Source organism: Oreochromis niloticus, linkage group LG16 (genome assembly GCF_001858045.2).
Source record: "Oreochromis niloticus isolate F11D_XX linkage group LG16, O_niloticus_UMD_NMBU, whole genome shotgun sequence".
Lineage (NCBI taxonomy): Eukaryota > Metazoa > Chordata > Actinopteri > Cichliformes > Cichlidae > Oreochromis > Oreochromis niloticus.
This window is the reverse complement of record NC_031987.2, coordinates 9,202,318-9,216,703: the sequence shown is the minus strand read 5'-3', so window position 1 is coordinate 9,216,703 and position 14,386 is coordinate 9,202,318. Positions and strand designations below refer to the sequence as shown.

At 42.2% G+C, this 14,386-nt stretch overlaps 1 long non-coding RNA gene across 1 annotated transcript; it reads left to right on the top strand.

Moving 5' to 3' along the window:
* The first annotated feature begins 4,966 nt into the window (after positions 1-4,966).
* Positions 4,967-11,234, top strand: LOC112844085 (uncharacterized). Its single transcript, XR_003216679.1, has 3 exons — positions 4,967-4,999; positions 9,857-9,984; positions 10,797-11,234. It is a non-coding gene; the product is annotated as an uncharacterized LOC112844085 (long non-coding RNA).
* Positions 11,235-14,386: the final 3,152 nt, after the last annotated feature.

The following is a 14,386-nucleotide window of genomic DNA, read 5'->3' as shown; positions in this document are numbered from 1 at the left end:
TCCTCAAAGAAAGGGACGCTGGCTGGGCTCAGGCCAGAAAAACGAAATCTGAAGCAGACTGGCAGATTTTTAAACAGTGCTGATATCGTTAAGCCTCCTTAATTAATTACAAAGGCCAAATCAGAGTTCTACCTCTCAAAAACCACTAAAACCTCTTAATGAACCCAAGAAAATTGAGGAAATGATCAAATTTACTTTTATGCATGCATATAGGTGCAAAATCCACAACCAGTACAGCCTACGTTCCCACAGCATTTTACAAATGTTTGTCTCCAGAGTCAGGACAGAATTAGAAAAGACAGCTTTTAAATACACTCCTACTTTTTCCTGGAATAATCTACACAAGGACCTGAAACTGTCAGAACTTGTTACGATGGAGGAGTTAAGGTCCGTTTTAAAGGACCAAGAAAATAGTTCTCTTGATCAATGTGACTGTGTTTGAAGTTGATCTGTTACTGCACATGATTCAGATGTTTGTGTCCATTTGTCTGTACTGAACATCAGTTGCATTTGTTGTAATTACTGCTTCTCTCTTTACCAGGTCTCTCTTAAAAAGAGATTTTTAAGCTCAAAGATACTTTTTATATTGATAAATAAATAATATAGATGTCTAAACCTGTGGTCACAAGCTTAGTATTCAGTTTCTGTGTTTAAACCTAACCTGAAGTTTAACTGAAAGCTTTAACCTAAGCCTAAAAGCTCGTCTTCTGCACCTAACCTATTGCATTTAGTTGAAGCACCCATCTGGGATTTAACCCATGAAATCTGGAGTGGATCTCTTTCATCTCATCTGCACCTTTAATCAGGTGCTCCAGTTTGTTACTCTTTCTAGTCGAGATTGACTGAATGGCATTCAGTGGTGATAATTTTCACTTCCTAACCTTTTATAGGTTGCTTTGGTGGATGTTTAGAGTTTGTTGGGGGCACAGTACCAACCTAATCCAGTCAGAAAGAGAGATCTGTTTTTTTGGGGGGTGTTTTGTTACACTTCCCTCTTGAGCAAAGTAAAAGTTGTTTGAAAGCTCCAAACAAAATATTCAGAAGGTATTATTCATGTTTTAAAAATAAAATTCTGTTTCCAATCAACAAGACCCTCATCTGCCATTCAGCAGCCCCAGATGAAATGATGCCACTGATGGGATATGAACTGGAAGACGTTGGCTGATATGCAGTACTCGTTTCTCTTTGACTCTCATCCAGAAGTGACTCCTTCAGCCCGTCCTCTATTGTTCTCCCTTTACCCTTATGCTTAATTGGATGCCTTTGATACAGTATGAACAGAGAGAGGGACCCAGTTGGTGTGGATCCTCTAATGCACCCTCCAGTGGCTCTCACATTGATCCCTTTTTCTGTGAAGGCAGCACATGGGCTCAGCATGGGTTGCCATGAAAGACAACGCAGCACAAGTGCGAAGCTACTCCGATAGGAAACTGTTGTATTATTTCTTTACAGACCAGCCGCGGTCGCCCAGCACCTGAGTGACTGGCATGCTCACACCACGCTAATTGTAAGCCAAACAGATCAGTGAAACGTGTTGAGCAGTTAAACAGGAGCCCTCCTGGGGGCTGTTTACATTCTGCTGATGATTTATGTGCTTATGATATGTTCAACCTGCTGCTGTGACATCTACAATTGTCCAAGATGCCGCTTGGGAGGAAAATGAATTACAAGTCTGAATCCCTGAGTCATCTGCAGCCTGTGAGGTAGCGAGCTGACGGTGTTGTATTTGTTTTTCATCAGCGAGTGTTTGGCTTGGCAGCAGCTTTTCACGGGTACAGTGGGGAGTGTGTGCAGGCAGGCGGGTGGGGGGGCATTGTGATTTTGTTGTTTGAGCCAGCAGACCCCTGGTTCCTCAGCAGACTGTGATTGGGCTGTGGTTCTTGTCGCTCCTCACTGGGAAAAGGTGCCAAGTGCTTGTCCATTATAACCGGTTCTGCACCCTCTCAAGACACCCTCCCCACCCTCAAAGCCCCAGCACCATCTCCTCCTCACGCAGTACTCCTGCGAGCAGCAGTGGGGAAACAGCGCAGGCTGAGAGTGTTGTTGACATTTTCTGAAATTGCCTCTGAGCATTTTTGGTCAGGAGCTAGCACAGGAAGACTTGGACAGTCTGAAAGGAGCTCAAGATGTGCAGTACACAGCAAAGTCTTGAACTCTTCAATTATTGAAAGGATGCGCCAAACATTTTTTTGAATCACGTGAACATTTTTTACAGCTGAGACAGGGCTGAGACAAGGATCTCACGCCTGTATGTTAAAGGTGTGTTTTGTCAAAGCCACTGGTGTCACTCAGCTCGCCTCATGAGGTGTCCTGTGGCTGCAGAGCTGCTGCAAAATCACCAATTTTGGATGGCTTTTGAGAGGCAGCCTAAAGTGAAACAGTGAATTCCAAAACAAATCAGTGAGAAGGAAAATCTGAAAGCAAGTACAGAATGCAAAATAAGCCTGCAACTTTGCTTATATTTATTCTTGTGCAGTGGTGTGTCTGCAGTGCTCTGCCAACAAAAGTGAAACTGAGATGATCTCTTGGAAAAACAGACTGATCTTATAGTCAGATGGTCAGAGCTACGAAAACCACAAGACAGCATATGTCAACACCAGAAGAATGCTAGTTATTGTACTGGAAATCTTAGGAAGCAATTATAATCTCTTACACTGCATTTATCCTTATCCTATTCAACATACTGCATTTAGTGGCATATCACTATTTAAGTGAAGCGATCATTGTTGTGGACTGGAAGGACCACCACTGCTAAAAAAAAAGGAAAGAAAAAAAAGAAGCCAACACAGAAATTGCAGTTCCTCCAGTGACCAATAGGGGCTTGTAACATTGGCTGTATTCAGTGGTTGAGAGGAGGCGGCAGAAACACTCAAAGGACAGTCAAAAACTCACAACCACACTGGGAATTCCACAGTGCTTGTCCTTTAATAAACTCACTCTCTTCACCAACCTTACAAGGCCCGGTTGAACGGCTGCTGTCTTATCATACATGAAGCACAGTGTTCCTACAACCCGTAACGTTGCTTTTAGTTAGGGAGGTAAAAGACATAAAGTCCGTCTCAGTCCATACCTCCACGTGCAAGCACGTTTCTCCCACACTCTACAGAGGGCAGCGGCGCATACTTGTGACATCACTAACCATTAACTTAGGTTGTCTTAAAGAGACACCACATAATTGTAACTGTTACATGCTTGAGCAATGAGTCTGTCGTTATAACCTTCCATGGTTAAAAATCCAACTTTACAGCTGAAATAAACATGTTTATAGCAGGCGATAAAAAACAGTTTTGGTCTCTATGGCTCATTTTTCCCCTTCACAACGACTGTATGGGGGTTGAATTTTTACAAACTCATGCATCTGTAGATGGAGAGGCAACCGCTTTGATTTGTGGCCATCATGACACAGACAGCTGAAGCTGTTATCTCTGTACGATGGCTTCTGCTAATTTGAGTCACTGACCTTGACCTTTCCACAGAATGCAACTAAAGATCAAATAGCAAAACTCTCAATAAAATAACAAAACCACCAAATTCTATCATTGTAGGAGTTGAGATTTCAGGGTTTTTCCATTGAAAAGAGGGATGTAGCCTTTGTGCTACCACCATTGATTTGTGAAGCCCAAAGTGAAGCTTCTATCTTTGCATTTTCGATAATGCCATGTTCTCTTTGTTACCTTTTTCTATTTCTAGTTCCAAAAAACAAACTTAGCACCATCAGTGTGATGAGATCCTATAGCCCCTCAAACAACAGCCCATATGCCTGTGTTTAACAGTCTGACCCTGCTCTAAGTGCCATGGAGTCCTTTCTCTTTAAGGAAAGATTCACATTTGTACCTACAAACTTACAAAATTCTGCATTTCACATTATACTTGGCACAATGACGACTACATTTAGTTTGAGACTACAGAGGCATCCAACCCGTGAACACACACTGACACACACTCGCACAATCTTACCATCTTGTGGCACTCCATTACTATTCCTGAGCGCTTGCCTTTCCTGTGAATATTGGTTCATGGTAAAATGGAGCAATCCTCTGGAGGTGAAGAAAGCCTGACACGGTGTGATTGCCAAATGACAAACTTTTGATGGCTCAGAGAAAAATGAAATTACCTCACTGACATCTTGAGAGATTACTATTTCCCTCTTCCACACACACACTCACGCAGACCTTCGTTCCCCACCCGCCCTCTGTGCCCGTCACATCACACATGGACACAGAGGAAGAGCCACAAGGAAATAAATAGAAAATATTGAAGTAAAATCTGAATCAGAACGCAGGCACCCCCCGATTCCACCTCTGAGCCCCGCTCAGTGCCAGAGAAATGGATGCCAGGACATTAATTTTCATGATGTCAGGAACCTGGGGGGACGGGGAGAGGAGAGGCAGGCAAGTCATCAGTGGTGGCTGATTACCGGTGTTTGTGTGTTTCTGGCTCACTTCACAGCTTTGCCAAGATATCATCGTATCAGACTCCCCGAGAGGTTGTTTAACTTTCCCACTTTAACCCAGCAAACGGCAGGAGGATGCAAACCAGTTTATACTGGAAGAAACTGACAAGGGTGAAAGAACTGGTTAGAACAGTGGTTCCCAAACTTTTTTTGCCAGGCCCCCATTTTTTACAAGAAAAATGTTCGCGCCCCCCCCACCACCTAAGCCCCCCCCCGCACAAACACATCCTCCAAACACACACACCCATATTTTGTTTACAAACTCCATTGCGGTTTATTTCACACCTCAAACATTTAGTAAACAATTAAGCAAATACAAGTAAATGGCAATAAATTACAGGTAGTAATAAAATACACTACTAACTCTTTTACGCTACGTCCACACCTACACGGGTATTTTTGAAAACGCAGCTGTTTCTATGCGTTTGGGCCTTTCGTCCACACGTAAACGGCGTTGCGATTCACCGAAAACGGAGATTATTTAAAACTCCTTTTTTGCGTTTATGTGTGGAGGAGGATTACAGAGTTCGTCACGCAACGTCAAAGGTATGTGTCTCTTTTCACGTCAGGCTGTGCGCCACGTTATTGTTTACATGAGATGAATTGCAGAATGGCAGATAGAGACAAAATACTGTTACTGTTAATCTGACTATCTGCAGGTTTTACACGCTTACATACACACACGCAGTTACTGTCCCTCCATTTAGAAAGGCAGAGGCGTCACTGTGTAATTATTTTACGTGAAGTTGTTTTTTTTTTCCTGTGTAATAATATTCAACATTGCTGTCAATATATTTTTCAAAAAATGTCTCTCTGTGCAAAATGGGTTCAAAAACAAAAACAGCTGTGGGATACAGCTAAGCCTGCATTAGATCACCTCGATGCATACCGCGCCCGCCCTGCAATGGCTCTGCGCCCCCCCTAGGGGGCGGGCCCCACACTTTGGGAACCTCTGGGTTAGAACAAAAAGCAGTGTGTATGACAGAAACTACTTATTCCAGCTGCATGTCTTCATTCTTGGACTCTCCTAGGGTAGCTTAGTATGACTCACAGTTCAAAATAATCCTTCTTTATCGCTGAACACCAGGTAGGTGGGATGTCTTTACCTCAGATGACCATAACATGTCATTAAGACGCCACGCAGATCCAAGATTCATAAAAAAATGAAGCCAGGTGTTTTTAAAGCCTGTAGATACTCTTGCATCACTATTTGAAAATTTGTACACAATTAATGTGAACGTCAAAGACTGAAAAGCAGAATCCATTTAAATAACATAGGAGGTGAGTGCTGATGTTCTGCTTCAGTTTTCCCTGCTTGTGGTGATTATAGCTGCACTTATTCTGTTCAGCTTCACCATAAACAAATTATTGTTGATGCTGCTAAAAGTGTAATGCATTATTGTAGTTTACAGGATAATGTTCCCCCACAATCACACATTTTATAAGTAGCCATTTTATAAGCTAAGATAGATTTAGTTTGTGCTGAATCATGCCCAGTTATGGTAAAAGTAGATTTTTAAAAAAATATTCTGCTGACCTAGTGGGATTTGGGACAATGCCAATGCATGTTTAACTGTTTCTTGCTGCTTTTTGTGTTGAGTATATACCAACTGACTTTTACCTGGGGAAGGATACACTTAATCAAAACTGCTAAAAAACCCCAAAATAATAATAATAATTTGACTGATTTGAGCAGGATGTGAGGAGAGGAGCTTTGAGCTGTGAGCTTGACACCACCACATTGAACCATCGGCTCAGAAGGAGTTACTAAATCCTGGAGGGAGGGTATATGGGGGTACATGAAAAACTGCATTCTACATCTCTCAGAATCCAAATACTTTGGCATAAAAGTTCTCGTAACACTTTCTGCACCTCTAGTTTCTAATATAAATTGATAATACAGCTGATAGGTGATAAATGATAGGATCCCATCATTACAGGATCCATATGAGCATCCCCGCCTTGAAGTTAGCCACTTGTAATCCTCCTAAACAACACTTTCTACATAGACCGGCCTAGACATCTAATGGCTAAAATTATATTTCTACAGTAGCCAACTATCTAACATGCGTATATGAGCCTTATAATTTAGCTAAAATGTGCTTTTATGAAGTTTTCAACCAATTGATTGTCAGAAGCTGGTCAAACAGACAAGGTACCAATGCTGCTTTTAAACAAGTTTTCTATGTAGAATGTGCCTCATAGAACAAAACCACAACATGCAGTTCTCAGCAAGCCTTTGTTCAATTGCTGTCACAGTTCATCACAATGCAGCTCGTCATATTCATCATTACAACAAGATATGATGAGCAATTTAAACCTTGTTTGGTCTTTACATGCACGTGGCCTTGCAGGATTCAGGGCATCATGTAGTAAAATTATTAATTTGAAAATATTTTTCATGGTCATGCTAGCTGAGTCTGCACAAAGAGAAACACTGTGCAGTGGTCCTTCTCACTGCTGCAGGCAGGTACCTGTGTACTGTGAGTGAAAAAGTGAAAAATATATTCTTTTTTGGGGTTCAGCAGGTACAGAAATGATTTGATTTCAGGGGCATGAAATATTTGCATTTCAACCATGCCTGAACACAGACCTCAACTTAATGTATTCAGTGTCCACTGATCTGGGAAAGCAGGCGCTCCAAAGCCAGAATATTGAGCGGTTTCACACCAAAGACTAGTCAAATAGAAAGAGTGCACAGTGCACAGGAGTGATTTCTCTCGCCTCCCTCTCGCTCTCTCTGGCCTGTTGAATGACACTGTGACAAAGCAGTTCTGCGCGTTTGTCTGAGGAGGGACGGGGAAGTCGGGGCCGTGACAAGTGCCTACTTGGGTGGGGGAGGATCACAAAGGCAGTGACAGCAACACTGGCGGACTGTGAGACACAATGCATTGTGCAAAAACGAAGCATTATTCCTTCCAGATTTCAGTCTTCACCTGCACCTGGGAGTCAGGTGCAAGAATTTAATATGGGCCAGTGATGGTCAGAAAGCCAACGGGGGAATCTACATTTGATAAGTCAGGATCTAAACCTTGTTCAGGCCAGAGAAATGAATGGATGAGCCATTTTTTCCTAATTGCTCTGCTGATTAAAAAGCTTTTTAACAGGATCATCTGGGGTGGCATTAGCTGTCATTGACAAGACATTATAGCCAAAGTGAAGTGCCTCTGGGCCGGCTTTAATAAATGTTAGCTTGTCTTGGCCACTAAGAGCAATAAAGATTAGAAATTACCCTTCCCCTTCTGTCTCTGCTGTCTTTTATACCTCCACACTTCATGCCTACACCACAACCTGGGACTAAAAGCAGCTGCCTTGGTTGTGTCTTCTCAGGATGTCGGAAGTCTTATTTTATCTAAAAAATTTGACTATACAGATTTTTTAAAAATGAAATTCAGAAAGGTGACTATTCAAACTACATGAATACCATGTATCTCCTGGTCTAGCTCAATACACACAGCTACAATCATAGGGACGACTGCCAACCTGACAGTTGTCCACGTGATGATTATCAATTGCACAAGTTGGGTGAGACACACAAGGTCAGTGCTGGCATACTGAAGCATTTTAATGGAAAACTGACAGCAAGGGAAATGCATGGTAGGAAAAGATGCATCAGCAACATGGCTGACAGAGTAGCCAAGAAAAATTGGTTTCTCAACTTGGGAGAGCTTCACAAGGAGTGGACTTTGTGTTTGGAGGCAATTGAACCTCTGACACCCTGACATTTTTAGAAAAGGAGTTGGAATGGAGGTGTTCCTAAACCAGAAATAAAGCCAGAAGTGCCTCACTTGAGCTAAAGAGAAAAAGAGCTGGACTTGCTCAGTGATCAAAAGTTCTCTCTCCATCCATCGATCCATCCATCCAAACTTCCATCATCTTCCATTTGTCTAATTTAGGGTTATGGGAGGGCTGGAGCCTATCCCAATTGCCATAGAGCGAGAGGCAGGGTACACCTTGAACAGGTCACTAGTCTTTTGCAGGCCTAACTGTAGAGACAAAGCTGCCTTCATGCTGCACCACACTGAATCTACTAAAATGTACCCTTTTGAATTAAAAGAGGAAAAACAATAAAAAAAGCTTTCCAACTTTTTACGATGCACCTTTCTGTTGCTTGCTCGGTTAGTGGCGACGTGGTAAATTGCCAGTCTGATTTCAGTCTTTAATATCTAAAATAATTGATTTGTCCTACTGTAATAGCACTAGTGGGTCATTCAGAAGACTCTGCTTTGGCTTTCGTGTTAATTTACCATCACACATGCAGGTGTTGTTCCTTTAGTGGTGCCGACCCAAAAGCATTCGTCAGAGATAAACGCAGCGGGCAGCGATTCAATGTTGCCGTCACGTTCATGCTCCTGTTTCTTTTTAAGTCTCTCCTAAGCTCTTCTCTTTTCACATCTTTGCAAAGAGCATTCCAATATTTCAGCTTTACATAAAGGGCCCCCGCATAGTTGACGCCTGGACTTTATTCAGACAAAGACCAGGATTGTCTGAGAAAGTCGGCGCCCATATTCCTCACCTGCACCACAAAGCTGCAGCAGCTCTCAGCACAAAAAGACGGCCCCCCACCCCTGTCAGAAGAGTGATACAGGGGCAATAAAATCAGCAGGAAGCTCTGAGATTCTCTGAACAAACAACAATAAAATAAAGAAAAAAAATATTGCCCCGCTTGAAGCTTTCAGGTTGACTTTTCTCTTTTTTCTCTCGTATTTTTCAGCATGCCAAAGTGTTTTTCAGATTGGTTGGAGTCGTGAATACATTGGAGAAGTGATCTGAGCCGAGTTTCCAAGACGAAAACAATCACCTAGTGTGTGCTGTTGCCATGGTGTTTATAGTCCTGGAGAAATCTGCCTTAGTTTGTTTATTCTTCCATAATTACTCTTCTGCTGCATATCCAACCTCCCTGAAAAGATTTCTCCTCCTATTTTTTTTAATAAATAAAGATTAGAGACATATGAGAGTGACTTATTGAAATGTCAAATATATAACTTAGTTCGGTGCTGGTATATTGTGACTCACAGCAATATGGGGTCATAGTGTGTGATTATAATGTTATATTACCTATAGTTTTTCATATTTCACTTATATCCACGTTCCTATAAGAGGAACTTTCGTTAGGTACTAGGAACCTTTGGAGGGACTCTTCCATGCAGGGTACCAAAGACTAACTTAAATGACTTTAGCCCCTCGGAAAATAAAGAAATAAGGCTAATCAGCAGGCAGTTTACGAACTATGGAAGTGGGCTGGCTACAGTGCTTGGTGCATTTTCTGCTATATGCTGCTATGGCTTTGCTTGTGTCTGAATTAAGCGTCACTCTGAAAAATGAAGCCAATACCACCAAAGTGCCAAGAGTTCCAGTTCCTCTAATGTCCATTTAATATATTTCATATATTTCTCTGTTGAGGGAACCCGTTGATTGTCCTGTGAGGAGCACTTGGTGACTTTGGGGAGGAAGAACTCCCTTTTAACAAGAAGAGGGGCAGCCATCTGCTTTAACTGGTCGGGGAGTTAATAAAGACTGGGATAACCAAGGTAAGTAATCTCACTTCCCATCACCCATCTCCTCTTAACAGGAAAACAACTCTAACCAGATTTCAGACATCACATCTGATGGCTTGTTTGCTTCTTTCAAATCCACAAACATCTTGTTATTTTTAATGTTGGCCTCAATTAAATCACAGTCCTCTGCCAAGCCATTCAAAGCCTCATAAACCCAACTGTAACATGATTAGTGAATGACATCTAATTCATTCTCACCCTGCGTAGACATCCCACCTCACTCTGCTGAGTCAAACAAGGAGAGCGGCTCCATATTTTAATGCTACTACACAGAGAGTGAGCGGTGTAGAGAGCTAATCTGTCCTGCTTCTGTGGAAAATGATGCGGGGCATAACTCACTTCGATGGCGTCCTGCCTCCCTCAGATTGACTAATGGCTTTTTCCTTGAATGCTGAATCAAAGCAAACAAACTGAGGGTGGAATTGAGCTCGAGCTGGCCCTCTGCCAGCGACACCGTAGCCAACTTCTCTTCATGTCATCCCGCACCGACTCCCGCTCCATTCGCAGGTTGATTTGTCGTTATTGAGGAATATTTCATCCACAATTGTTGACTCGGCAGTACCGAGACAGATAAAGACAAACTCACGTAGAGCTGATGGTGAGATTTTCATCCGCTGAAAACAACCAGACGGGCGAAGAGTGATGAGCAGCAGATGTGAACTAGAACTCTGTTGCCGATGTCAAGTCATGTTCATCCAAAAAGTATGTAATTATCCTCTCTGCTATCTGCGCACCATTATCATAATTGTATTTGTGTGTCTTCCCGCTGTAATAACTTGGCACAGGTGCAGCAATGATTAACAGGGAGCAGCTTCAGGCGTCTGTGCAGAGGACAGCATTACATGAGCCTGGAGGTTGGGACACTTCAGAACAATTACGAGGTCCTTAAAACAGCACAGAAAGTAATAAATGCTGAAATAAATGTGGCAGGATTATTACAGGCAATCAAAAAGAACAACAGCCAATCACAAAGCCGGGTTCTCGGGTCTTTCTCCTGGGGCACCTAAACTGAAAAGTCTGTCACAAATGGGCTGGATGTTGATTTCATCAGGATTTAATTTTAAGTTGAAGTTGAAGTGGTCACTCCAACTATAATAACATATTACTGGCTGATTTATTGTTTCTCAGGACCAGAACATGAAGAGGCAAAAGCCATCAGAGAAGCTGAACCAAATCAAAGATGTGATTTTGTTCTAATGAAGAGCAATCTGTACCGAGACACAACAAACACACTCAAACGGATGGGCTTCAATGTTAGAACAAAAGCCCAGAAAGTGAAAAGATCAAAAGTTTTTCTGTTTTGATTGAGGAGCTTTTCATGGAAACCAAATTTAAGCAGTTCTATAAATTAATCTTTTTCTCAGATAATATAGTGTTCCTCTAAACAAATCAGGCAGAGGGGAATCTATGAACTATGCCTCATTTCAGTTCGGGGACTCCAGTTTGCTGAGGTGAAACCTATCAGACAGCTAGCAGCTACAGCTGCATATGCATATATTTTTATGTTTACTGTTCCTGCACTACCTACATACCAAGTATGTTTACTGTTTCCTTTGCACAACCTACCTAGTTAGATAGTTAGTTTTAGTTAGATAGTTAGTTTTTTTGGTTAATTTATGTTGTAAATTTATGTTGCATGTAGCACCTTGGCCCTGGAGGAACGTTGTTTCGCTTCACTGTGTACAAACTGTATATGGTTGAAGTGACAATAAAGCCAACTTGACTTGACTTGACTTGACTTGATATGTTGGCATTCAGGCCACGCCCCTAATAATGCCTTAATAAGCCTTAATGCCATTTAAACATGTTAGTGTTAAAAAAAATTCTACCCAGTTTGTTTGTTTCAGTTTGTGAACATACTTATATCTGCTGTAAAGTTGGACATTTTAACATGCCAATGTAGGGGGATTGACTCACTGTTGGAAGCAGCCTCTAGTGGACATTAGTTGAACTGCAGCTTTTGACACAGTATTGTCTACATCTAACAGCCTGGGAGGTTTCTGCTTCCCTGTTATTTTCGACCCTAAACATTAAATCAGTTCCAACTCGACTGACCTGCGAGAATTGTGCTGGCTGCTCAGTTCTTTTTTGTTGACAAGTGAAATTCATTCGAAAAAATACTTCTGCTCATAACAACATCTGTGGATTGTTTGGAGTTACCAGGTCATGATTTCTAAAAAGAGATATTGCTGTTGACTCCTTTCAAATGTACATTTAGATGCATTATATTCAAGAGAAGGCTGGCATCCTCACAACTGATTTCATCAAGTTCTGTGTTCCTGTTGATGTTTCCCACAATCCCGAGTCAGCCCTAATCCTGGTTGAGAACCATACTACCACCCTTAATACTAACACAAACAGAGCCTTTTCACCCAGCGTTTTAATGATGACTGACCGCAGGTGGCAGGTTCTGTTCTCGACTGCTGAACCACAGGGATGGCAATACATTTGATAGGATTTAGTAACAGATCTAATAGTCATGGGCAGTGAATGCCAGGTTAGGAAGGGATTAGGATCCCCCCCCCCGTTATTTTGGTTTGCTGACCAATCAGAGGAGCTCCTGTACTTGCCTATTTCATGTCATGGATTTATGCGTGGGCAGTCATGCTGACCCTGTGCCTCTCTCCTTCTGTGTCATGTGACTTTGGTTTTGTCTCTGAATGTTTGTGCAGTAAATGGGAATCATGGCTCAGTTTTGAATGAAAATAAAGCAAAATATAACAGCAGTGTGTCATGCAGAGAGAGGGAGAAAAAAAGAAGAAGCTTCATTGCTCATGTCTTTTTGCTCCTGAAATTGCCCTGAAGATTTAATGCTGACCACATGCCAGCCTCGGTTACATAAAGGTTTGAAGGCCTTTGTGTTCTCAGCTGCTGTCCTTTAACATCTATTGTGGTTGTTTGAGCTCTCAGTGTGAATCTTTGGTAATATACTGGCCTTTTTAGATTACACTCTGAGAGATTTAGCTTCCTTTGCTGCAGCAGCTTGCTGAGAGTATTGACCTTCAGCTGAAGTATAAGTGAAATATGCTCTTTACAGCAGATGTCTGTCTTATTGCAGATTTCTGGGCTTTATTCTGTTTCAATTTAAGCTTGCTGTCCATCACCGACTCCTCTTTTTCCCATCGTATCTCACATCCATGTCTTTCATACCCCCCCACTACTAAAGAAGACGGGAGGCAAGCAGGTACGAATTAATCCCTCCCCGCATCTTCCAATACATTCTGTAACAAGTTTTACTCCCTGTCTGGCCTTTAGCTTACTTGCCAAGCCAGGATTACTCCCAAAAGTGGAAAGAAGCAGCAGAAAAGAGGGAGGAGAGGTACAGCCCAGCAGGCTCTGCCTGCATGCTGAGTGCTGTCTTGGGGGAGAAGCTGCTTCTGTCTGGCCCCGGTGTGCAGGAGATGGGAAGCCCTGCCAGCTTCTCAGGCGCTACTCCTCCACAGGAAGAAGGCCACAGCAGGCCAGCTCACAGCGGTATGGGGCAAATGGGGAGCAGTGTCTCCATGGGGAAGAGGCTACTGCAGAATGAGGAGGGCAAAGTGGCTACTTCAGGTTATTTGCGGGTCATCCTAGGGGAAATACTCAGACCATCAGAAAAAGCACTGTCAGTGTCCTGAAAATGTTTCATTTCTATTCAGACAGTTTAAATTTTGATCAAGCAGTAGCTGTTAGAAATTGCAGTTCCAATATTGTCCACTTGAGGCTGCCTCCAGCAGTCAGTCAGATGCCCAACACTAATGTTAAAGAACAAACAAAATTTGCTTAGTTCTCTATAGCTCATTTCCCCCTTAACAATAAATGTATGCATATAACTCACCTGTTTGAATTTTATTAAGGTTTATAATTTGCATTATCATGGGTGTGGCCTCTTTTACTGACACAACTATGACATGACAAGTGGCTTTAGCTGCTAGGCTTTACCTCAGCTAATTAGAGCTCCTGAACTGGACCTCTGGAACATATTTATGTTGTTGGCATAATATCAAATATTTCATACAATATAATGTCAGATGCATAGTAACATATGGAGAGCATTTGCAACTGGTAAACTCTATAAACAAGTAAGTCCCTGGTGATATTATTCTTGGTAAATTGCATCTGGTTATCCAAGTTGTTCTTAGTAATAGAGAACACATGGTGGTGCTGGTGAGATCTGTCATGTGATTCTCCTGGGAAAGTCATTTCGACATGCAGACATCCCTCTGAGTGCCGTTATATCCCTGGACTCAGATTGTTGGTATATATAATATGTGTGCTCTCTGGAGGGCATTTCTTCTTCAGCACTGAGAAGATCTCTTTATCTTTTATTAAGATATCACAGTAGGAAGAAATCCCAGAGAAAAAAGTCTGGGAAAGGTCAAGTGCCTGGGAGGGA